Below are 25,893 nucleotides of genomic sequence, written 5' to 3' on the forward strand. Positions count from 1 at the left end.
TCACTGTTTGAATTGCTATGATAGCCTTGTATGGTTTCCCTCCTGTCCTCGAGACATTCCTTTCAAAATTCGCTGACCTCATCATCAAATTCATTGTTTTCTTATAAAACAGCATCTACAGCAGTTTCGTAGCGCGCTACGAAACTGCTGTTTTTATCAAAACAGAACATATTTATCATGAAATGCTTTCTGCTTGAACTCATGATTTCTCCAGACATTTTGTACAGGTGTTAGGGACCTAAATAGTTTCAAAATGATGGAGCTTAAACCAAAATTTATCAAAACTTGAAAAGCACCTTTCCTTTTAAATCAGTGAGCTAGTTTACCTAGCTTCTTCTTCAAACTGCTAACCTCTTTCTTCAAAGCCTTATTTTCTGATCTCAGGCTCATGTTTAGCTTTCTTATGAGTTTTGCTTGCTTCAGTGCTGGTACCATCCACGAAAATACATCAAACCCCGAGTCAGCTTGACCGAGTAGGCTTGTGCCGCCTTTTAATACAGCCCTTCTATAATTAGCATATCTCACTGCACGTTCTCTAGAAACATTCTTTATCTGAGCCACTTCTTCCTGGGTTGTTCCTGCCTGGTTCTTGATAGCTATGACATTTCCTCCTTGGCTAATAATAACCTTTTTACTCTTGTCTTTATGCCTGGCTGCATGCACTGTTTTAGTCAGAACTTCAAGAAACTCTGTACTGGGCATTTTAACAGCTGCCTCCTCTTTATGCCCTTTCTCGGCCTCTTTCATTTGTCTTCTTGTAATTGGCCTCCGTGGCTTGAACACATATTCTTCACTAGGCTCCTCAAACCTTAACCTTTTCGAAGCCTTTGATTTCTTCATGCTCTCTGGTGAGGTTTGGGTTAAGTCAATGTGCATTGGCTGCACTGGCTGGTCCTGCTCAAACTCTATTGGCTCAATCTGCACTGGCTGATCTTGTTCAAGCTCAATTGCCTCAAGTAAATCAGTTAAACTAGCTTTTGACATAGGACTTTCTTCAACAGCAATTGACTTGCCTTTCTCCTTGCTTAACTGACCTCTGGTTTTTACTCTTGATACCCTTTCAACTTCACTTGGTCCAGGTGCATCCTTCTTCTGTTTGACCTTCTCTTTTGATGATGATTGAGGTGTCTCCTTGACTACCAAGGGCTTCACTGGTTTCTTCAACTTGGTTTTGGACTTCTTCTGATCTTTCACCTCCTTTCTAAGCTCAGCAAGAGTAGGTTCTTCAATTGTTTCTTCTCTTTCCCTAACAGGCAATGGAGTGAGGCCTGTCTTGCTCTGAAAGCCAGCCATAAAAATAAAGGAGTCCCAATCTTTACCAATCTTTTGCAAACCATCTAACACTAACAGCTTTACCAAACCATGGTGAAACAGTGATGTTTCACAGTCATCTTTTTTCAGTTGGATTTTATCACACATTTTACTGAGGCTTCTGAACAAGTAGAAAGGGATATCTATTGATGCTTTGCCTGTGAAATGTAACAAAAGTTTAAAATGATAGGAATAAACTTTGTTATACCTCCCTTCGCATGTTAAATATTTTTGGATGCATGTAAGGAGCAGTGCAAAATGTTCCTTCACGTAACTCCTTGGCACAACCTTTGTGAGATCCTCATTTACATAAGGCTCCTTCAAGAATTCCTTACAGGGGCTCATATCGAATTTAAAATTTTTGAACCATTCATGTCCTCCTCTAGGAATCTCAGTCACATTAGAAATGGCTTCTGGAGATACAGAGAATTCTAGCATTGACACCTTAGAGTTTAAACCAGTAAAATTCAATGCAAAATCTTTTGTTACCTCTGCATGCCCTCCCTGCAATTTCTCACAAAACCTCCAGCAACCAGCATCTCTAAAAGCTTTTGCTACTCCTTCATCCTTTAACGCAAGATCCAGCCCCTCCGGTTCTGTTCTTTGGCACCTTCCTGATCTATGCTCCCTTTTCTCCATTTTGCTTTGAAAACTTTCGGACAGAGAACTAACAGCAGCTTCAACTCAAAAGGCAACTTCGAACTTTGGAATGCAGGCTCGCTTGCAATCAGGTCCTTTTAAATGAAAACTCGGGCTCCTTTGCGCTTCAATAGTCTTGTCATACAAGCAAGTCAGTTTACGCACTAATAACAAATATCGTGACACTACCATACATCATAAAATCACTTTGAATGATGTTTATGTGCGTGGTTCTGAACCTTATGGCGGAATGATGACCCATAATGACCTGGAGAGGACATCAACTGACAATATATGGACGGACCTAATGACTCATCCCCCCAGACTTGACATTTCAAGAAAACGCGCTGCAAAATCCCCGAATCCCTGATTTCGTAGCGCAGACAGTTATAAATTAACAATATGCGCTACGAAATGGCTGGTAGATGACACGCTACGAAAAGGTGGAAACATCATTGCGCTGCCAAATTGGCCAATCAGACTGCGCTACGAAACTGCGCAAAGGACCAATGACGCAAACAAGACAAGACATGCCTTAAACAATTATGATGAAGGATGATTAACGGTTTTTTGGCAATGATTCACATCAATACCTTTTTAAAACATAATCCCTAAGTGACACACATAGGAACATAACCACTAGACACACATTTTTTTTGACAATGAATTTTTTTTTGGAAAAACATTATGTACATGGACTGTAGTTCTAGGTGATAACAGTTTGCATGCATATTATCTTATACTAGCATCATTTCAGTTTTCTTCACACAAATGCATGTTGTTCCATTTTCTGAATCTTGCATTCACTGTTTGCATGCATGATCATTCACTCCTTCTTACACTTAGTATCACCATGCATTCACATCCAAATTTGATTTCTGTTGCCCGTCGACGGGTCTGGGTAGCCTTGGCCTGGAATCTGCCTCACCAAGACAACATTGCACAATCCTGAGAGGGAAGGCTTTGCCTTCCTCCCAGAAAATGTGCATTTCTATGCAATGAATGTCCTCTAGTTTTGCATTGCATAATTATGAGAGGTGGTGACTGCTGGCCTAGAAAATTGCGTAATGCAGTCACTGGGTCTACAACCCTTGCCAGCTGGAATTGCACATTGCGCAATCCCAACAACCAACAGGCTAGTCTGGATTGCACATTACGCAATTCCAGCATCCAACCATACTCCCAGCAGTCCAGATTGCCTTTTTCGTAGTTTCGATAGCTAGTCTCCCGGCTCGTAGGAAAAACTGCACAATCCTTTCCAGTCAATCCCCAGGTATGTTGCATGTTGTTCCTCATGTTTGCTTTGGTTTCAGCTGACAGATTTCTTGCCATGCATGTCACCTTGTCTCTAGATCAAGCATGTGTTCGTCCATCGCTCAGCAGTCCAGGATCAATGGCCTCCACGAGAGCAGGATTAAAGGACACCGATGGAAGCGCAACTGGAGCAACAGTTGAGTGAGTATCTACAAGTTTTCCGATCTACGAAGACACCAAGCTGATTGCAAGCAAGAACATCAAGCTGAAATGGCAAGAAGTTAGTGATGCATTTACAGGCACATCTGGGGAAGACCTAGAAGACAGCCAATTCTATGTGAACATTCACAAGTCCGGCTTGTACCAGATTGCATGCAGGTATCCAGTGTTCCCATGCATGGAAATGATACAATGGATCGTCTCGTACATTGATCATGAGATGATGACATTAAGTAGTGTTAGTGGGACAGAGATACCTTCAGGGAAAAATATTATGAATAGATGTACCATATGTCGAAACCTGTGATCACCATGGAGACACCCTTCAACATACCCAACAACAATGGCAACTCTAGGGATATGTTGAAGAACTGGGTGAAGGAGCTGGCCAAATTTAGGATGACACCCAACCAGGTTTACAAGACGAAGATTCTGTGAAATACGTATCAATAATTGGTCATCTTTGCATGTCTCTTGTATGGCCAAGAGAGCACGGAAACCTTCTTGCAAAGTTGGGTGATTGTTTTGGACCAACTGGCCAGAGAAGGAAAAGCATGCAACTGGTCCAAAATTTTGGCTCACCGGCTGAAGGAACAGGTAGTAAGAGCTCGACAGCCGCCCAAAGGTGAACATGTAGAAATCTACATGTCCACTTACATCTTGGATGCAATATGTGATCGTCAGGAGTTCCTGAGCTTGAAGTGGGCATGGAAATCGACAGAGACCTATGTGAACACTTATTGTAGAATGTTGTCCAAATGTAGCTTCAGAGGAGTTATCACACAACTGTCCAATCATTTTTTCACCTTGATGTACATGTAGGTTTTAACCTCATACAACAATTACCTGCATACAAATTCTAAAACACAAAAAATAAACAATGCGAGAGCATAACACATAAAACACATATACACAGAGATTTCCCCTGGATCCCAAAACTGGGACTACCAGCTTGATTTTTCATTAAGTTCCTTTCAATGTTAAAATACATATTTATACATGCTGAAGAATCCAATACCATGGACCGAAAACCATTGCGTCCAAAACCATGGACCGAAAACCATCGCGTCCAAAAACATGTGCAAAAATCATGCACAAAACCATAGGTAGGTCCGCCCAACCTAACATAGTTTTTCTGAGTCGCTGCCCCGGACCCCATAGAGTGGGGTTACCTACACCCCTCAAACCCCCTGTGACTCCCTCATTATGCAATCAGCGCAACGAATGGGGAGCTCCGCCCCCCTCCTAACCCCCGGGTTAACTACGTGGGCTAGTCGTGGAAAGAATATAACACAACCCAACATTCTCCCACTTGTTGTTTTCTTTCCACAGGGGGCCACAAGAGAGCTTAATCATTTATCTAGCCCTGCAACACCCATTGTTTCTCTACACCAAGAGAACTTCTCAGAGCTCACAAATTTTGTTAATGCATCTATAGTATTCTTCAAAGTGGCCACCTTTACTAGCAACACCTTTTTGTCTTCTATCATATCCCTCACAAAGTGATACTGAACTTCAATGTGCTTTGTCTTTGAATGGTAAGCAGAGTTCTTTGCCAAGAAAATTGCACTTTGGCTGTCATAGTCTATCCTTATAGCTCCCTGTACTAACCCCATACTTGAACACAATCTCTGCAACCAAACTGCTTCCTTGCTTGCATGAGTGGCTACCATGTATTCTGCCTCTGTAGTTGATAGTGCCACTACAGATTGTTTCTTACTCATCCAACTGACTGCACCTCCAAATAGGTTAAACACATACCCACTTGTAGATCTTCTCTGATCCATATCTACCCCAGTCCGCATCATCAAAGCCATGGATATCCAAAACTTTGTCCAATCTTGGTCTTCCTTGGTAGCACAAACCATAATCACTAGTGCCACGCAACTACCTGAAAACCTACTTCACTGCTGTCCAATGCTCCTTTCTTGTTTTTGACATAAACCTGCTCAATACTCCCACTGCATGTGCAATGTCTGGTCTAGTACAGACCATTGCATACATCAGGCTACCGACTGCACTTGCATATGGAACATGAGACATGTCCTCTTCCTCTTCTTGTGTCTTGGGACACTGTTCAGCAGATAACTTTACACCTATAGGAATAGGAACCTTCACTGGTTTACTATCCTGCATATTAAATCTTTGCAATATTGTCTCGAAATACATCCCCTGGTTTAACCAGAGCTTCCTCTTTGCTCGATCTCTTTTAATTTCCATGCCCAAAATATAGTTTACAACACCAAGATCTTTCATGTCGAATTTGGAGGACAATTGGATCTTCAAATCTTGGATAATTTCTTTATCATTTCCAACTAGAAACATATCATCCACATACAAGACCAAATAAATAACACGGTTACCAATTAATTTAAAATACACACAGTGATATGCTTTGCTTCTGGTGAAGCCAAGTCCCCGTATAAATGTATCAAATTTCTGATACCACATCCTTGGTGACTATTTTAACCCACACAAAGACTTCTTTAACTTGCATACCAATTCTTTCTTACCCTTCACTGCAAAGCTTTCAGGTTGCTTCATGTAGATTTCCTCTTCCAGATCCCCGTGAAGAAATGTTGTCTTCACATCCATCTGTTCTACCTCAAAATAAAAAGCAACAACAACAGATAAAATTAATCTAATAGAAGTTACCTTGGCAACAAGAGAAAAAATATCACCAAAATCAATTCACGGCACCTGGGAATAACCTTTTGCTACTAACCGAGCTTTATATTTCTCCACTTTTTCCTTTGCATTTGTCTTCTTCTTGAACACCCATTTGCTGGTTTCCTTCCAGTAGGCAACTCCACCAGATCCCAAGCCTCATTTTTGTGCAAAGATGCCATTTCATCAACCATGGCCTATTTCTAGAGTTTTCCATCCTCTGAATCTACTGCTTCCTTCATAGTTCTGGGATCATCATCAGTAATAGATAAAGCAAAATTTGAATAGAAAGCAGATGGACTATACTTTTTTGGCTGCCTTCTTTCTCAAACTGATATTCTCACACCCGGAGTTTGTGGCTTTTCATCTTTTGATTCCTCCTCCGCTGTAGAGTCCGATTCTTCCTCCTTTAGCTCAAACTTTATCTTCTCGAGTTCCTTTGGTTGGAATTCATGTTTAATAACATCTTTCACCTCTTTGAACACCACATAATGGTTATACACAACCTTCCTTGTTACTGGGTTCCAAAGCTTATAACCCTTTAAGCCATCCTTATACCCAATAAAGATGCACTTTTCAGATTTACTATCCAACTTGGTTCATTTCTCCTTTGAAACATGTACATATGCATCACATACAAATACCCTCATATGTGAAAGAGAGGGTTTCTTACCAGTCCATACCTCTTGTGGAGTTATCCTCCAATAGTGATGAAGGTGATCTATTGACTAGGTAACATGCTATCTCCACTGCCTCTACCCAGAATTCCTGTCCTAACCCGACACCACTGAGCATGCTTCTTGCCATTTCCATCAACATCTTGTTCATTCTTTCTGAAACTCCATTTTGCTGAGGTGTATATGGAGTAGTCTTCTATTGTGATATACCACACTTCTTACAGAATTATTCAAATTCCTTAGTGCAAAACTCTCCACCGTTATCTGTCCTCAGCACCTTTATCTTCTTCTCTATCTGGTTTTCCACTAGAGCCTTGAATTCTTTAAACCTGTCAAAGACTTCAGATTTCTTCTTAAGGAAATATATCCATGTATTCCTTGAGAAGTCATCTATAAATGATACATAGTACACAGACTTATCGAGTGATGGAACCTTCATAGGTCCAAACACATCACTATGCACAAGCTCTAATATATGTTCTGCCCTCTTACCACAAGAGGGGAAACTCACCTAATTCTGCTTCCCATATACACAATTTTCATAGAAGTCAAAATCCAGAGAGCTATTACTCATACCTTCTACCATACCTTTACCATGAATTATTCGAAGGCCCTTCTCTCCAATATGTCCAAGCCTTTGATGCCACAACATGGTCTTCTCTCCAGAGACCACTAGATTTTCTGCTCCACTTTCAGGAACCACAGAAATATTACACCCATCAATAACCGTGCTACCTTGCAGCTTGTACAGAGTTCCAATCCAAACTCCTCACATCAATACCAGTGCTCCTCAAACCATCTTGCAGGTATCCTTTTCGAACACTATTTTTACACCTGCATCATCCAACTTGTTTACAGAAATCATATTTTTGGTCAATGCAGTAATATGCAGAACACCCAGAAGTGTTCTAACCCTTCCACATTGCAACTTCAACTTTACTTTTCCGCGACCAATGATTCTAGCCTTCTTATCATCCCCTAAGAAGACATCCCCACCATCGTATTTCTCATACTCGCAGAACCACTCTCTATGGGGGTGAAGTGAAAGGATGCACCTGAGTCAATCAACCATGCCTCATGATCTACATGTGTGCTTGAAGAAGCCAAGTACACATCCCCACCTTCATCTGAGGTGGTTTTCGCCTCTGCAGAAGGAGCATCATCAGATCCCTTTCCTTTATCAATTGCTTTAGATTTACAGTCCCTTTTGTAGTGCCCTTCCTTTCCACATTTCCAGCACACCACCTTTACAGGTTTTCTTGGAGATTTAGATCTCCCACTCGATGACTTATTTTTGTTTCTTTTTTGGGACCGTCCTCATACAGAAAAGGCATCACCATTCTGGCTCTCCATATTTTTCCGTCTCATCTCCTCCGTCAGTAAGGATGAGGCTATTTTATCAAACTGCAAGGCAGTTGCATTGCTACCTATTGTAATAACCAGACTATCCCACGAATCTGGTAGAGAACACAACAAATTGATGCACTTATATTCATCTGAAATTTTAATATCAACAGATGCTAACTGACTTACCACAATATTAAATGCATTCAGATGCTCTATCACCGAGTCTCCATCTTTCATCCTCAGGTTATACAACTTTTTCCGTAGGAACAACTTATTCACCAAAGACTTAGATTGGTACAAAGTCCCTAACTTGTCCCATAAAGCCTTCGTTGTAGCTTCCCCTGATACATTCAACAATACTGAATCTGAGACACACAATCGTATTGTGCTCTTTGACTTTTGATCTAACTTCTTCCATTCTGCATTGAACACTCCTGTTGGTTTAGTAACCGGATCTACCGTGATCCACTGATCTTTATCCACCAACAGATCCTCCATCTTGAGTTTCCACAACTCAAAACTCTGACCATCAAATTTCTCAATCTCTATCTTTCCACTGCTCGACATCTTCTTTCACCACCTGAATCGATCTCGCAGATCTCCCACTGAACAGGGTCTACCACAGGCCCGAGCGAAACCCCTTAGCAACAAAGGCATCCCCTTGAAGCCAAAATAGCTCTGATACCAAATGTAGGTTTTAGCCCCATACAAAAATTACCTACATATGAATTCTAAAACATAGAAAATAAACAATGCAAGTGCATAACACATAAAACACATATACACAGAGATTTTCCCCTGGATCCCAAAACCAGGACTATCAGCTTGATTTTTCATTATGTTCCTTTCAATGTTACAATACATATTTATACATGCCGAAGCATCCAATACCATGGATCGAAAACCATTGCGTCCAAAACCATGGACTGAAAGCCATCGCGTCCAAAAACATGTGTGAAAATCATGCACAAAACCATAGGTAGGTCGGCCCAACCTAACATAGGGTCCAAAGCCAAAATTAGAGTGGGGTTACCTACACCATTCAAACCCCCTGTGACTTCCCCATTATGCAATCGGTGCAACGAAGGGGGGGCTCCAGCCCCCTCCTAACCCCCCAGTTAACTACGTGGGCTAGTCGTGGAAAGAATATAACACAACCTAACAGTACAAGATGATATTTGAACATGATCCACCCTGCATGTCCAAGGCAACAATGGAGGCACTGATCGATATAACATATTGGTATGCCTCACCGTCCGACACCTTCATACGGATGTACAATGTGGAGAAGCCTCCACATGTTTTGCCGAAGTTTGCCTTGGACAAGCTCGTCATGTAGGAAGTATCATACCACATCTTGACAAGACTGACATCTAGGCTACACCGGAAGAAGAAGGCACCTTGGCCCGCTCTTCCGTTGTAGATCGGGTGATACAAGATACAAAGTTTCAAACATGTTGATGTCGGAGCAGAGGAGATCAAGAAATATCTAATCGATGCTCGAAGCTACAATTTGTATGACTCACATTTTATTATAAAGGATCACTGCATGAGAGTACAGTTTCAGTGGATCCACGAGGTGTGTCATTGGGCGAAGGAGGACCCATGGAGATATTGTTACAGCCTCTTTAGGCCCAATGAATTGGTCGACATTGCTATGGAATAGTTAGTAAATCAACGTGAAGCAACATCCAGGAGAGCACCGGAAGCATCAACAACAGAGGTAAACATACCAACGCGCGACAAAGGCAAGAGGAATATTGTTGACACCACGGAGGAGGAACAAAGCTGCAAGTTCTGAGCAGACCCACTTGTGCAGAAAGAAGCTTTGGCAATGCAGAAAGCAACTTTGGCAAAGAGGCAACAATGCGATAAGAGGAACGTGCAAAGGAAGAGAGAAAAACAGAGAATGGAGTCAGATCCAGAACTATGAAGATCTCCCGCAACTCATCACTAGTCTACAGGCTTCCCATGCATGGGTATTCAGGAGTATGCATGTTGTTGTGCGTGCACATGCGATCCCATCTATTGGGAAACTGACCCAGGTAAAGACAAAGGCACATATCTGACTAGAGTTTGACTCGTACTTTGATGAGTTGATGTGCATTGCCACCAACCCAGACTTGGTCATCAATGTAGACGCCATGCATCAGTATGTCGTTGGTCCAACCGCACTCAAGAAAATGATGTGCATGTTATCAGACGCGTTGGACAAAGGAGCTCGAGCAGTGTACCCGGATGCTATGGAGGCAAGAGTCTGTTTCCAGAAATATGTCACCTTAGAGTACACAGACACCATTGCGAACTACCGAGCTTGGAATCAGTTCGCTACTCTTGACCACTGTGAAGATGTTGAAGAGCTGGTCTTCCCATAGTTGTCTAATCATAGTGATGTCTTGCAAAACTTGCTCAAGCCTATTTTGTTTCACATGGGTACATGTGTAGATTGTATGTGATGTCTTGTCAAGTGTAAGTTCAAGTGTTGATAGTTGGATGTAACATTCATAGAGAAGATGAAGAGTCATGAGGGTAGTTGAATTGTCACAAAGGGGAATGTCAAGGGTCACCCCACCCTTTGCTATAAATAGTCCCTCGTAACTCTTGGTAAAGGCTTTTGGTCAGCCAAGCTTCCAATAGGAGTATCTTGGAGAAAGCTTGGAAACGAGCCTTGGCTTCTCCACTATGCAGAGCTAGTATATCTCTTTGGAGGAGTAGGCGGTAGTGACTGTGACGTTTCACTGTTGGAACTAGTGGTTGGTCATAGATGTATTGTATGAATGGAACTTACACTTCTTAATATAATAGAGCCAACATGTTTCATGCATATGTCGTATTTCATCTATCTTGTTTACTCTAAATAATATATGTATCCGTTTACTTACGCATGCATGTGTAGCTATTTTCTGTATATGTATGTATGAATCCTACTGAAATGTGTTGTTGGTTTAACCATCACTTTGGATTGCTAGCTCACTTGATTTCCATGTTGTGATTCATCTTAGCTTGTGTGTTCCCTTCTTAACTCCATGTTGTCATAGGTTTCCACGGGGTACACTCACCTCATCCTCCATGTGTTAGAACCACTCATACACCTTCCTTGACTTACTGTATATGTCACACCATTGCTGCCAACAGGGACATCTTACTTTCCTCTATGCGAAACTGCGGTTAAGGTGATACTGCATGCCTCAGTGCTGGGACTCCTACACCAAACTGTTTGAGGTCTCGTTGGGACTTCTTACCGGGGAGATCCCTGAGATGTTGGCGGGTCCAACACCATCAACATGTTAGTTCTTTCTTCTTCGCTTTCAGATCCTCCTTACAGAGGACTATAGTTTGTTTCAATAGAATTCTTCAGAACTATTCTATATTGCTTTCCACTTCACATAGACCCTGGTTCAAGCTTATTTCCTCTTTTTCCAAACACTAATATGACTGCATTCACAAAATCCCCTTTTCACACAATAACATCTTAATCCAGAGCTTCAAAGAATTTAAGAACTTACCTTGTGGTCCTTTGAAGAATCTTCATTCAACGTTTTTATAGGAAAATATCTCGTCGATTGTGAACTTAGTGATAAATCCTCCCAGAATGCTATCGATCCAAAAATCAATAGCCCTTGAGATACTGTTATCGATTCTCTTGAGCCATCATATTAAATCAGGATTCCACTCCTTAGGTTTTTCACCTTTGAAGCAAGTCTTATGTTAAGCTAGCTTAGCTATCCACTTAAGAAATTCAATGTGGAACGAACCAAAGAAAACATCGTATTGATCTTCGAAGATATATCTCTACAACCAAGCTTCGGTTGATAAACACATATTTATGTTCTCTTTTTTCTGGAAATTCTCTTTCCTTCTATTCAACCCACTCCTAGAGTTATTTCTTTAACAGATGCTAAATCATATCCCTTTAAGTAGATGCCAGTCTGGACAACAGAACCGTTTGTTGGTTGAGGGGGTTTGATCCAGGTTCAGAGTGTGCTACGCACCAACAAAACCCTCAACTACTGGCCCTTTCGGCAATGGCCTGCAAGTATATCGCAGTCTCACCTGAAGCAGTTATGGGAGGTTGCAGAACCAGGTTTCTGCAGTTGAAGGGATATCCGTGAAGTAGCACCATATATTTTCTGCTACTTTATATTTATCTTATAACTTCGCATGCATAATAACTTTGCGTAGATGATTAATTTAACAAATTCACATTAAAGCTATAAAATCTAACAAATAACCGTATATCTTATAGTTCTTCGCATAATTAAGTGAAAATCATGCACAACCAGATACATAACAATAAACAATAAACACATAAAGGGATGCAACACTTCGCCAAAACTTTATTCTTTATTAAAAGGATCTTCAATTACATGCAGTTCTCTAACCTGCACACCCAACTACAAGTGGTCTATGCACTCAACTACAGACTCTTCAAGGTCTCTGCGTACTCAGCTACGGAGCCTTCTCCAAATACAGAAGATAGAAAGATACAATAGTCAAATGATCTCTTCTATTATGTTCTACCTTTTTTTTTGCTAAGGTATTACACATATTTAAATACATTTCATCTTTACAAAAACTATGGTCCACATACCATGGATCCACAAAAAAGGACTAATACCCGATACCCATTACAAAATAAGGGCTTTGTCCTGTTAGCTCTGCTATACAAATGGATCAAAAATGGATGCTAAACGCTCTCAAAGTCTGCAAACTCACTGAAATTCATGCCAAGAGATCCGTGAGTGCTGTTGAAATCTTCAATGTTGGGTTAATAGCCTTCCACCGATCAAAATAGCGCAAGAGGAAAAGCCCTTGAGAAGGCGGAAATACTCTGTCGGGAGGCACAAATGCGCTAAAATCATGCGAAAACTCAAATAGCAGGCTTAGCAGTCCCAATTCATATCAGCCGTTGGATCTGGCCGATCAACGGTCCAGATCGCGTCGGCATATCGCAAGTCGGGGGAGGCAGCGGCAGCGACAGAAGACTTCGCCGATCAGCGATCGCCGATATTGCATCGGCAGGTCATATCGCATCGGAGTATCGGCGGGTCGGAGCAGCGGAGCATCGGCGGTATCGGCGACTCCATGAGGACCGTCCATCGCGCATCCGGATCAACGGCATAGATTGCATCGCAATATCGCAATCGGCATTATCAATGAGATAGGGGCTTTTATGTTTGCGATGAGCAATCGCCGATATCGCTATCGGCGTATCGCTATCAGCGATTCTAAAGGGGCAGGGCTTTAACATATGTTGTGTGGCGATGCGATGGGCCGGACCCGATAGCAATTCAGCGCTCCATTTCATAATATTTCAGATCCGCGCCCTTCGCATTTTTAATGTTTTTTATGTATTTTCTTTGTATAAAGAAAATATAAAGGGAAGCCTTGGGCAGATGCCGATTGTGATGGGTTTTGGATTCGATGGGATTCGAAAGTAAAATATGTATATTCTTCAAGTTCGCCAGAGCCATTTTTCATGATTTTGCAGCTGTTTTATGTATATTGTTCAAACATTAAAAAACAGAGGATCGACCAGCTTAAGGTCTGCGTCGCAGCCCAAATGACAGACCCGATAAATGATTAAGCCATGAATGAACCTTGTGAAGTCCAAGTCAAGCATTAATGGGTGGGAATGAGCAGTTTGGCAGCGTTTCACTGTTTAAAAGCAACACAGTCATGACTAAGCCGTTTCAATGTTCAGCAGCCACATTTAATCAACATTATGGCCGAGGAGGAGTAGGACACCGCCGATCAAATCAGAGCATTCAATGGTTATGGGTTTCACCCATATTTCATTCCACCTCCCCAAAGAAGGACCGCAGAGAGCCAGAGGGGGGAAAATCCATTTACAACACGGACAGATTTGTATCAGTGGCCCATATCTAATTGTAAATGTGGTTGGTGATCATTTATTGACTCCTCCACGCATAGCTTAGCAGAGCAATTTTGTAAACAAATTGTATATATACCCAGAACAGAGATGTAATGGAGGGATGAGGGTTAGATGAAGAGAACCCTGTTGTAAGGTTCAACTTCTGGAGACTGTAACTACTTTGTAACCTGCAGCGTCTGGTCTTCATTTCCAACTAATGCAAGATTCTTTTGCTGTTATTGCTCACTTTCCACTTCTCTTTCTTGTTCCAGGCTGTGCCTGTTTGCATTTGTTCTATTGCTGTGAATGTTTAGCATCAGAGGGGATGTCATCCCACCTCTGTGTTAGGATTTAGCATGTATCATAGAACATGTGTTCAGGTTTCTGTTGTTTAATGCATAGAGAGCTGTCATCCTGTCTGTGCATTAGAAACTAGATTTACAGACCTCTTAACTGGTTGCAGCCAGCCATCACAGGGTCCTGTGCATCTGCTGGTGTGGTCAGTCTTCTCCATTATCACCTTATCCTCAAACTGTGAGTAATAGGTGGTTAAAAGCCTTGTAGTCTGGGGGTGTTCACCCATGTCTGGGGTCAATCATAGTAGAAGTGGTTATCTGGCTTGAATATGCAGCATTTGTTCCATTCATCCACCATTTATCCAACTATATTTGGTTGAATTTGTAATGTTCCCGAGCATCACCGATATGCAACCTAGGTGAGTTTCTTGGGGTGATAACATTAAATGGCGTCGTTGCCGGGGAGAGGAGAATCGAAGCTCAGCTTCCCTGGGAGACGACACAGCTTCAAGCTTTGATGACAGACAAGGTTTGAGCACAGATTTTGGTTGTAATCATCTGTCTGGCGACTCCACTGGAGGAAGGCCATCCTTTGGCGACTCCACATTGAAGTTCTGGTCTAGTTCGTGAAGCATGCTCGGAGAAATCTTCAGAAATCACTAGCTGGCCAGTGCTTGATCCTGAGAAGACTGTTAAGCAGAAGAAAATATTGCAGAAGGAGCATCAGGGTCAGGTAAGCCTTAAAGAAGTTTATGTATCTCTGCTGTTGAAGTATTTCCTTCAGAGATTCATTCAGCTCCTTCCCCATTCAGTTCCCTTTCGGACCTCAGTTGAAAGAAGATTTCCATGCTGTCCATCGTATTCCTCTGTTTCTGTCAACCTTTTCATTGATAGCTAGGTTATCAATGTAAAAATAAATGTCTTTTCATTGATTATTTCCTCTTAGCCTACCAGTATTCTTTCATATACCTCAGTCATGGCAAGCCAGCAAGCTCCCACAAAAATAGAAAAAATCATTGCTGCTAGGTATAGACCCCTGGTCTTGCCTGTCCCATTACATGCCATGCCTGCAGGAGATTATCAAGAATACATGCCTAAGTTTACTGGTATAGAAGGAGTATCAGCAGAAGAGCACCTCGAGTCTTTTTATAATTATGCTGATAACCTGGACATCTATGAAGAGGATGTATGGATGAGGGTGTTTATCCAAAGCCTAGAGGGAGATGCTAAAAAATGGTTCAATGAACTAGCCCCTAGGTCTATTGCAGACATTGAGGCCCTAGATGAGGAATTTTTAAAGTACTGGGGGAATAAGGAAGATCTGCTCTTTGATAATACTAAGTCTGGAAACTCGCAGAGGGATGGGATCTCATCATCATCAGATCATGAGATTGACGAAATGGCCAGGATGATAGAGCTATTCGCCTTTGAAATTTCCAGGTTTAGGGCTGCGCAACATTCAGAAGAAGAGCAATTTGATGAAGAGGAGGAGGTCCATGGTTTGGAAGACAAGGGCAATGCCCCCTTCTTAACCAGAGCTGCTTATGAAGAAGCTTTATCCAGAGGCGCTGCTTATCAGTTTGTTGTACCTGCAGAACAACAAGCTTATCAGCGGAGGCAACTAGCAGCAGATCCTTCCATCCTCGAAGAATCTGAGCCCGAAGCCAGCTCAACTTCCCATGACTACGCAGACCTGCAATTTGAGCGACCTACCGATGTCCCCGCACCAGTAATCAAGAAGGGAGAAGAATGCTCCCCATCATCTTTTGTTTCTTTGTCTGCTCAAGTAGAATTCCCTCAAAGTTGCTCCTTGAACACTGAAGCAGGCCGTGATTCAATGTCCAAGGCTGATACTGATCAAATCAGTCTTGATATTCTCATGCCTGCCCAGTTGGCCCCCACACATATTAAAGTGGCAGCTTGTCAGGTGACAGAGGAAGAGGAAGCACAGTTTTGGGAATCCTCCTTGGAAGAGGACTGTTCTAAAGAATATTCAGGAGCAGAAAATGTATTTGTGTCCCCTGCACAAGAATATAATGGTGCATCTTTCATATTAGTTGTGCAGACTACAAAAGGCACAGATAAGTACACAGCAACCATGATTATTCAGCAGGTGTACAAAGGCTCCTCTGAAAAACATCCAAGGAGGAAAATACGCAGAGAGGGAATGAAGTATAGATCATCTCTACCCAATAAGCTCAAATGCCCCAAACTGTTCGAGGTGGATGATCAAATAAATCCAGTCCTGCTGATCTATGGTGAACCGGGCTGATAACAGGAGAAACAATTTTGATTGCCCAACAAATGGGCAAATTTTGAAGTTTATGTGTTCAAGATTTTAATGTTATTGTAATTATGTTCTTTTACAGTTTTTATAGCAGTCTGTTGTATGCTTAGTTGACTCCATGCCCAATGGACACTAGGCAAATGTTTTTATAGCTGTTTTTGTATGAAGGCATTGGTCTGCAGGTTCTTGAGACCTCACAGGGAGGATCTCATCCCCAGAAGGAGCCAGTGTTAGCTCTGCTATACAAACGGATCAAAAATGGATGCTAAACGCTCTCAAAGTCTGCAAACTCACTGAAATTCATGCCAAGAGATCCGTGAGTGCTGTTGAAATCTTCAATGTTGGGTTAATAGCCTTCCACCGATCAAAATAGCGCAAGAGGAAAAGCCCTTGAGAAGGCGGAAATACTCTATCGGGAGGCACAAATGCGCTAAAATCATGCGAAAACCCAAATAGCAGGCTTAGCAGTCCCAATTCATATCAGCCGTTGGATCTGGCCGATCAACGGTCCAGATCGCGTCGACATATCGCAAGTCGGGGGAGGCAGCGGCAGCGACAAAAGACTTCGCCGATCAGCGATCGCCGATATTGCATCGGCAGGTCATATCGCATCGGAGTATCGGCGGGTCGGAGCAGCGGAGCATCGGCGGTATCGGCGACTCCATGAGGACCGTCCATCGCGCATCCGGATCAACGGCATAGATTGCATCGCAATATCGCAATCAGCATTATTAATGAGATAGGGGCTTTTATGTTTGCGATGAGCAATCGTCGATATTGCTATCGGCGTATCGCTATCAGCGATTCTAAAGGGGCAGGGCTTTAACATATGTTGTGTGGCGATGCGATGGGCTGGACCCGATAGCAATTCAGCGCTCCATTTCATAATATTTCAGATCCGCGCCCTTCGCGTTTTTAATGTTTTTTATGTATTTTCTTTGTATAAAGAAAATATAAAGGGAAGCCTTGGGCAGATGCCGATTGTGATGGGTTTTGGATCCGATGGGATTCGAAAGTAAAATATGTATATTCTTCAATTTCGCCAGAGCCACTTTTCATGATTTTGCAGCTGTTTTATGTATATTGTTCAAACATTAAAAAATAGAGGATCGGCCAGCTTAAGGTATGCGTCGCAGCCCAAATGACGGACCCGATAAATGATTAAGCCATGAATGAACCTTGTGAAGTCCAAGTGAAGCATTAATGGGCGGGAATGAGCAGTTTGGCAGCGTTTCACTGCTTAAAAGCAACACAGTCATGACTAAGCCGTTTCAATGTTCAACAGCCACATTTAATCAACATTATGGCCGAGGAGGAGCAGGACACCGCCGATCAAATCAGAGCATTCAATGGTTATGGGTTTCACCCATATTTCATTCCACCTGCCCAAAGAAGGACCGCAGAGAGCCAGAGGGGGGCAAATCCATTTACAACATGGCCAGATTTGTATCAGTGGCCCATATCTAATTGTAAATGTGGTTGGTGATCATTTATTGACTCCTCCACGCATAGCTTAGCAGAGCAATTTTGTAAACAAATTGTATATATACCCAGAACAGAGATGTAATGGAGGGATGAGTGTTAGATGAAGAGAACCCTGTTGTAAGGTTCAACTTCTGGAGACTGTAACTACTTTGTAACCTGCAGCGTCTGGTCTTCATTTCCAGCTAATGCAAGCTTCTTTTGCTGTTTATTGCTCACTTTCCACTTCTCTTTCTTGTTCCAGGCTGTGCCTGTTTGCATTTGTTCTATTGCTGTGAATGTTTAGCATCATAGGGGTTGTCATCCCACCTCTATGTTAGGATTTAGCATGTATCATAGAACATGTGTGCAGGTTTCTATTGTTTAATGCATAGAGAGCTGTCATCCTGTCTGTGCATTAGAAACTAGATTTACAGACCTCTTAACTGGTTGCAGCCGGCCATCACAGGGTCCTGTGCATCTGCTGGTGTGGTCAGTCTTCTCCATTATCACCTTATCCTCAAACTGTGAGTAATAGGTGGTTAAAAGCCTTGTAGTCTGGGGGTGTTCACCCATGTCTGGGGTCAATCATAGTAGAAGTGGTTATCTGGCTTGAATATGCAGCATTTGTTCCATTCATCCACCATTTATCCAACTATATTTGGTTGAATTTGTAATGTTCCCGAGCATCACCGATATGCAACCTAGGTGAGTTTCTTGGGGTGATAACATGTCCCATCCCCAAAGCCCTAAAATACCGCACGATGAATATATCTTCGCTAGCTCTGCACGGTTTGCTCCTTCTTCTGCAGGGTCTTTTACCCCGAACTTGGACCAAGTTGAGCCATGCCCAACAACGAGCCGACATGAATTAGACATGATGTAGGTCAAAGCACCTTCATCAATGACCGTTCTGTGGATAGCTTTGCATTTCGTAATAACCTGCACCTGGAATTAAATTTGGTGGGAAAGGCGAGGCTTACATTTCTACATGTTGAAAATTGCTATCATGGAATCCTGAGAGTCGACCCCACCAATGGTTGAAATCAAAGCTTTCCATTGTGCTGGACAGGTTTGCAATACTTTGACTTAAGACATAGCTAATGGTGCTTGCGACAAATATTCTACAATAATGTAGTTTTGGGCAGCACATGCAGAAGTATTATGTGTCTTGTGACAAAGTGCCCTTTAGGGGGTCAAATCACAAGATCAACAACAGGCATTTTGATATGAAGATCATTAGGTAGTGGTGGGTTTGAACTCGAGGCAGTGTCTTGACTGTTATCGATTGGAGCTCCATAAGTTTTGGCTCGCATTTGAAGATCAACCATTTCAAAGGTGTAAACAGTCGACGAACCTTCACCAGAGGAAAGATGGTTTTATCTATCATTGCCCTCTTGTGGGGGTTGAGGCGGGTTCTAAATAAGATGCTACTACTACTGAGCAGGGAAAAGGTTGTGTAGGAACGCAGGGGTCTAACTAGTGTCCTTTTGAGAAAGAAGACCTGTGAATTCTTGGAGATGAGGAAATTTGTGTGTCATATGGTCTTCCACACAGATTTTGCAAGGGAACTTGACAAATTTGTCCTTTCCGCTGTTAGATTTTGCAGCAACTTTCTGCTTGGGGTTGGATTGCGTAGGCAGGTTGCTCTTCAGAAGGAGAGGTATTTTTCTTGTTTTTGCCTTTGGGTTTTTGTGTAGATTTCACAGAGTTAATCGTAGCGGTTGGAAGAGAAGCTAATTGGGTAGAAGTAGCGGTATCAACAGACAACTGGGAAATGTGCCCGCTAAGTTGTTTTACAACAGCCCAGGAGGAAGCACCGATGAGACCGTCAACATGCGTGCCAGGTTGCTGAGTAGTGGGAGCATTGGAAGTTTGGGGGGCATTGGGGATTGCATCGTATAGTGTACCCGACTGCGAATAAATCAGATCTAATTGCTGGGCATGGTGAATAGATTGGTCTTCTGTGACCACACCACTTAAGGGAACGTCCATGGGAATTTGGGGAAGAAGATATTTGCAGAACCAATATGCTAGTAGGTAATCCTGAATGGGGGCCTTGACTAGCATTAGCTTATATCTCCATTCATGAATGTGATTAGAGATGTGGGTGGAGGTATCTTGGTACAAGGCAGTAAGAAGTTCCATCGTGGTTTCATAGCAGATGGGAAGCTGAAAGTGCTTTAAAAATTCCATTGATAGGGCGCTAAAGGTATTAACTAACGCACGTGGTAACTCAATATACCACTTGGAAACATTGCTAGTAAGTGTGTGTTATACAGGAAAATGACTGCCTCATCATCTCAGAGGAGGAAGACAGTTTGGCTGAATAATATCCCAACTTTTACTCATATGTTAGCCTGAAATGCAGGAAACATCCTTCTTCGACTTGGTTAAGGATATTGCTATTTCTAACGAAGTCTAATAGAAAGGGAAAGAACAATAAAGGAAGGAAACATCCTAGCTTTTGCCAAAGGGAACTCATGAGAGAGTTGGCAAGGATTAGCCTCTCATTCTATATATTGGAGGCTTGGGGCATTGTGAAGGAGGTTAGAAGGTTGAAGGATTTCCAACTTATTGTCGAAACTTTGTATGAGACATAGTGGTTTACCAAGAGGTTAAGAAGAGAGAGAGAGAAAGGAGCTTGAGGATTAAGGGAAGCTTGATTCACTAGATGGTTGTAATCATCCTTTCCTATTAATAATATAGACCTGCAATTGTGTTGTCAACTGTATGGTGTTTATATTGTGTTCTGTTACATGTTGACGCATTGCCATAATTTAAGAGTAGCTTAGATGCATTTTATTTGATATCCTTATATATTATTGTCTTGATTATCAGAGTTTATATGTTGTAGTATTATTTCTCGTCCTGTTTATATGCAGGAGTTGATCTAGGAGCTAGCAAAGAGGTTTTCCGCTCTGCTACATTGGGTTCTCCAACAAAACTACATCAATATATGAGGTAATATCTTCCCTCTTACTTTGAATATCATACATTAATATGGATATGTATATGATTCTTTGTGCCAGCTGCAACTAATCTGATCTGTCTACCAAGGATCCCGAGAAGATCCTTAAGGGTATTCTAGCCACAACCACCCATGCATTAATCCTTGTAGCAGAATTGGCGACTTCACTGGGTACTATACTTAGTTCCCAGTTTTCTCCTACCAAGTTCCCAGATCTCTCTTTCTTCCAGGCCATCCTGTTTTTCCTGGTTCCATTTCTGACCATTCAGGACCCTTCAGCACCCTCCCCACTATGCTCAACCTTTGTTCTGACCCTGAAAGACTTCTTTTAGATCTTTTCCCCCCTAACACCCCAATAGTGCAACCAGAGAGTTATACCACTCTACTGGCTTGTAGATAGAGTGCTAGTGCAGTCACTAACTCTTTGTGCCCTCTTCTGAAGTGCATTAGCCAACCATATCTTGATCAACAGCTTGTTCTGTGAACTCCTGGGTTGGGGAAGCTGCCTATAGTCTATTCAAGGATCTACAGTTGTGCACTTTTGTTTGGTTGCCTGTTTCCTGAGCATTTTTTATTTTTAGGAAAATAGCTTAAGTGCTTATGTTTTTCAGAAAAATAAAATAAATTTTGTAGAATTTCTTTCAGATACATCGCATTAGGTTTCTTTATAATGGACGTTTCGAAATGTCGATTATAAAGAAACCTAATGTGATGTATCTGGAAGAAATTCTACAAAATCATGAAACTTGTAGAAACCTTAAAGACAAAATAAAATAAATTTTTGTTTAAAGTTTTTTTTGTTTAGTTGGTTAGATTCTGCATTTATTGGGTTAGTTTTTAGAAAGCATTGCATGTCTGCAAGTTGTGCTTGTGTTTACTGCACTAGATGCATGGTACTGATTGATGTATAAATAATTCTCTCCTTGTAGAAATAACTCATTCATCAAACTAAAATTGAAAAGCATTTTCTGCATGGTTTGTGTCAGAGTCCCACAAAACTCCATACGTCAACACCCCTTCTGAAGACATTAATCAAGTACATTTAAAATCTATCTTGTAATAAAGTCAATCAATAACTCTTTTGAGTATACACACATATTAGTCTAGGATAGGATCTTGGGCTAGGCAGTTGTGAGTTAATTTCCCAAGATCGTAAAATCGAGACTAGTGTCATTAAAGAGGGAAAATCCTGCTACACTCATACAATCCAGGACCACTCCAGTCAAATCAGAGCTAAATGCGAGACAACATTGGAATGTGACAAAAGCTATCTCGCCTTACATTGTATCTCTATTGGGTATTCTATGTATTGGGGATCCTTTCGGGGGTATCGGAGATGAGTCGAGGACTGAGGTATCTTGCCCACACAGCGTACCGTCTGCGACCATGTCCCCCCCGGTAGTGTCTGTGAAATGAGGTAACCATAGTGGCCATACATTTTAGGGACGAACACAAGGTGACCGTGGCAGGCTGCCCTGGTACCTAAACAGGCAAACCTACTCTATATTTAGTTTTTGGGAGGGTGCTCGTCTTCATGAGAGTACTTGACCCCTTAATCTGAGGTTCAGGTGAAGCTCAAGAGTAATCATAACTGTATATTTGGACAACTCTCTCTTTTATCCATTGTGATATTGGGTTTCATCTCTAGAAAACGGTGGTTATCAGATAGAGTCATATCCCCTGCTTACTGGTTGACTTTTTTGGAGTATTTATTTTTTAGGTGTCGGTTTGTTATCACTGAGACTATAATCAATATCACTATAATTTTTTTGATAAAATATATCGGTCACCGTGGCTGCATACGATCCTCGTCGTCAGTCTCAGCGACAACAAGGTCTTCCTTTATTGACTATGGAGGATCTGTCGAGCCTCAGTTAACCAGATTACCCATCTTCGGGTAATCAATCTTAAACATCTAACACCGAATCACACAATACATCCCAGGACTCAATACTGCCATAAGAATTTTTACTGAAGGTTTTGTACCTCCTTATAATCCTCCTATCACTGATCCTTTGGGACCATTATTGATTCAAGTTGCACTTGTACCTACCATGTCTTCAACTGTACCTACATCCACCATTCCGTTAGTGACTGACGAGCCGTGGGATTTTATGGACAACTTTGTGATGGGCCTCTAAATTAAACATAAATTAAGGCACGTGCCTCTAAATTAAACATAAACTAAGGCTTATGACCATCCTTCAGCACATTAAACCTCTCTTCTTGAATTAGATAATGTATTTTTAACTTTAATATATTCATTATGCAGTTTTATGAATAATTGCATATTTGTGCCTAATACTATATATTTTTGTGGAATATTACGAGAATATTGGGAAGATTATCAAGATTTGGAGGAGGAGATAATTTAGGGACTTGCTCCCTATTATAGGAGGATCAATATTAAATAATAAATCAACAAGATATTATGGAATTATGGCACATATTGTGGAACTCCATTGATTGAGAAAATCTAGGAATGTGTTCCTTGCCATTTAATGCAGATTCCTAGTATTGGGAACCAGATCCACTAATCAAGGGATTTTGGTGGGTAAGGCTTCCTCCTTTCATGGGGAATGATTCCTAATCATTTTGTATAAGTACCAAGTCGAATTTGCCTCTAGGGATAGATTTTCATTAGTGTTCTTGTGGAGAGAACTCATATTTCCGCACTTCCATTGTATTTTCTTACAGGGATGTAATTGTATTGATGAAAATAATGAAGATTGGTGTCATGTTCAACTTCTAAATCTTTTTCTCCTCTATAGGTCTATGAGTTTTCTTGGGCTTCACCATCCTAGGAGCCTCAGAGCCCTTTTGTATCATTTTCTTTCATTCTTTTCACTTCTTATTCACATGCATCTCTTGTTTTATTTCTTTTTATTTCTGCATTTAGTATTAATGATTTCTTGTTGTAGGATTAGGTTAAATGGTTGATGTAAGTTATTTTGCAGGATAAAAAGCATCATTTCATACTTGGAAAAGCTTTGGAAGGTCACAATAATCATTGAGCTACTTGGATTAGCTTTCTTATTCCCAAATCTAGATTTCTGGAACTCCTTTGTGGTAAAGAATAGTAAATTTATGCTAATTTTTAGAGCATGCTAACGAGCTTTGATCGAGTTTGTTCCACTTGCATTAGGTCACAAAATCATTCTAGTTCATAACAAAAATTACCCCACTGCATTTTCACTTGATTAGATTAGGCATTTTATAGATTTACTAGCTCACTAGTTCTCGAATTTCTACATTTTCGACTAGTAATTTTGTGCTATTTTTTAGCATGGGTTAACAAAGGTCTTTTTAAGTGATTCCACTTGGAATGGCGACCTAAGACATCTTAGTAAATAAAAAAAATTGTCCCATCCAATTTGGATTTGATTTTCTTGGTCATTCGATGAATTATAATTTCGTATAGTAATCTGTAATATCCTGTAGTAAATCAGGGGATCCTGTAGGAGAATTAGGAGATCCTGTAGGAGAACTAGTACATCCTGTAGGAAATCCTATAGTAGCGTTTTTTGAGCCCGAATTGAAAAAAAATCATCATTGAAGCTGGGATTAGGCCCCTACTTTACCTCCAAGCCATCAAAATCATTGTACCCCTCTTGCTCCACACCTGTCTCCCCTGCCAAAGATCAAGGAAAGATTAGCATTTGCATTTATAAAGAAAAAATATTTAAAAAATGAGTTGTTTTATATTTACACATGCACGCAACAATTAGTACTCTCTCTAGAAAATTTCATGCTCAGTTAGTTTAAATCATCAAATGTGATAAATAGGGTTAAGCTAGGTTTCTTTTACATTTAATTCATGATCTTTATTCAATTAGAATAAGTTTCCTTGTACTTTCTTTCTTGCAATAGGTTAAGGTTCAATTTCGAACATTTCATTTTCTACAATTAGTTTAGGATTTGAATTCAATACATGCACTCCATTACATCATGACAAAAAAGGAAGGACACATTGTATGCTGCACATATAGTGTCAATACCTCTTAAGTTTGTATGAACCCCAAGTTGATAATTAAAGTTGGTAGCCTTGGGAGTTGCAGAATTCTTGTTGCAATACCGAGGCTCATCACTTTTTGGCGCCATTGTCGGGGAGGTGTCAAAGTATGCATTTTTTTCTTCCCTAGTTGATTCATTTCTTTTTACTTTTTGAAAAAACAAAACATAATTACATTAGGCATATTTCATTTCAAAAATAGAAAAGTGCATTGCATTAGTGTTTTCATTCAATCATAAAAACAAAAAAAATCTCCAACACCAACCCACCCCCCCATTTGATCATGTGGTGTAGTAAGAGCCACATCACCATTCACTTTTGCAGGTAGAATAAGAAGATGGAAAAGAATGTAGAAGAAATGGATGGAGATGATGACAATGAGGAAGATCCTCTTGGATTTCCCATTCAAGATACTGATGGTAGTGTGCACATGAAGAACATCCCTCCATATTCTTTTCCAAAATTTCATAGTCTAAGGTCAGAGGATTCAAAAACTTTTCTCTTTGAATTTGAAATTGTTTGTAGATCTTATGGTTACTTATTAAAAACTCAAAAATTGAGATTGTTTCCGGCAATATTGAAGGATAGAGCTCTTAAATGGTTCATGAGTTTAGGGACTAATTCAATAAGATCATGGAATGATATGCAAAATATATTTCTAGAAAAATATAAAGATCATGATCTTAAGGAAGAAATCTTTAGAATGAATCAAAGAGAAGATGAAATTCTAGAGGATCTAATAGAGAGGTTCATGTATAATGTTAAGAGGGAAAAACTACATCATTTAGGATCCGACACACTAAAAACCCTCTTGCTTAGAACAATTAGGGATGAATGGATTAATCTCCTTGATCTCATCAGTAGAGGTGATGTATAC

The sequence above is a fragment of the Pinus tabuliformis genome, chromosome 7 (assembly GCF_031772625.1).
Source record: "Pinus tabuliformis cultivar Carrire ecotype Pingquan chromosome 7, CPIR1, whole genome shotgun sequence".
NCBI lineage: Eukaryota > Viridiplantae > Streptophyta > Pinopsida > Pinales > Pinaceae > Pinus > Pinus tabuliformis.